Below are 1,885 nucleotides of genomic sequence, written 5' to 3'. Positions count from 1 at the left end.
AAAAAATCTAATCCAAATGTAAGATCATTAGAGTTGCTTGATTAAGACTTGATTCTGTGGGAGCGCTCAATTTTACAGTCAATGCACATGCAAATTTCCCCATGGCAAAGCAGTGGGAAACAGATCTGCCCTGTTGGTATGGTACAACACGCTCATCATAAGAGGACAACACTGGAAGAAAGAACGGGAGAAAGGGAGAGAGAGGGACAGAGAGACAAAGAGGGAGAGTGAGAAAATGGGATTCTAATGAGTCAGCCATCCAGAACCACATCTGATGCCCTGGGGATGATCCGGGGCATACACTCTACCAACACTGTTTATTCTTTCATTTCCACAGGTTAATGGCTGTTTTCTTTATAAAATCTTAATTCCAATATCATAAGGTGATTTAATGGGGCATTTCTGGATCTGACTGACACGGGCAAATGCATTCTAAAGGTAAATGTCATTTTTGCATACCTAAACAGCCTCAGATAAAACAGACGGATGATAAAAAGTATCTGGCCTGCTGCAATTGAGTCTGTTCCACTTTAGCACTTGGAGACCTTTTACATTCCTAATAATGATTATATAGTCACATCTTCAGCATAGACGCTGCTCTCTTCATTATTCTGTTATTATAGTCGTATACACCTCATTTTTAAACTTTCATAAAAGGAGAGTAAAAGCTTGGCGCTTGCTATAGCAGCATTGCCTGGGGCTGAAAATATTAGGAAAGCAAATTCAGATTTCCTTTTTTGGATAAAACCAATTTTGGATATGGGGTTCTGCATGATGCAGAAAAGGAATAGTAGGGAAAACCATAAGATTAATAGTGTTTGTAGTCACTCTGTGGTGCACAAACACAAAGCACTTCATCACCATGTGTTAGTGCATATGTGTGGGTCAGGGTCATTGTGCAAATGTCCCCACAATAATAGCGAAATGTGAAATCACATACATTGTAGGGCCAGCAAAATAGGGTTGTACACTATTCAGAAATGAATTGAAAATTAAATTCATTTTGCGTTTGCCATTTAATTTTTTTTATTATAGAAAATCAATATTCCTCTTCAGGAACTCGAGCTGCGTCGGAGAACGCTTTGGGAACGCCTTCAGCGTGACCGGCTCTGAATCATGTGTGTAATCAGTCCAAGACCTTTCTTGGCCCGCCTCTTCATCCGGGGATGAGCGAGCGTGGTTATAAGACGATGCCCCGGGTAGAACAGACGCTCGCGAGCTATCTGTCTCCAGGCGTGGCATCGTCTTTAAAGGCTCCGGCATTGCCCTCCAAGCCGCTGCGTACCACTTCAGCGCTGGTGGGCAAGGGGTACTCGGCAGAGGGTCAGGCTGGTGCGTGTCTGCACACCGTGGCGGTGTTACAGGCGTATCAAGCTGACCTGCTCAAAGAGCTAGACGAGGGTGAACAGATAAAAACTGAGGATATTACCGAGCTCAGGAGGACCGTTGATTTGTCTCTCCGTGCCACCAAGGAGACCGCCCGTGCCATCGGCAGGTCTATGGCAGCACTAGTGGCTGCGGACAGAGAGGCATTTGTGGTTGACTCTGTCTGATATGAAAAGACAGGGTCTTCCTCTTCGACACCCCGCTTGCGCCTTCTGGCCTGTTCGGCGACGCCGTCAATTCCGTCGTTGACAGGTACCAGGAGGCTCGTAAACAGGCGGCGGCATTCCAGCGGTTCCTCCCTCGCCGCTCTCTAGCTCTGGGTCTGCCGGGCGGGAGCAGCCCCCTCCGAGTACCAGCTCCTCATACAAGGAGGCACAAAAACAGAGCGTCGCCTCACGCGCTCCCCCACGGCGGTCTGGGTTGGGGGCCTCAAAGTCTAAGCCGGATCTGCGGGCCGTACTTAAGACTAAGAGGTCCTCGGCCAAGAAGTCCTGACCCC

The sequence above is a fragment of the Sinocyclocheilus anshuiensis genome, unplaced genomic scaffold (genome assembly GCF_001515605.1).
Source record: "Sinocyclocheilus anshuiensis isolate Anshui unplaced genomic scaffold, SAMN03320099.WGS_v1.1 scaffold2482, whole genome shotgun sequence".
Classification (NCBI taxonomy): domain Eukaryota; kingdom Metazoa; phylum Chordata; class Actinopteri; order Cypriniformes; family Cyprinidae; genus Sinocyclocheilus; species Sinocyclocheilus anshuiensis.
Note: the sequence above shows the minus strand (reverse complement) of the source record.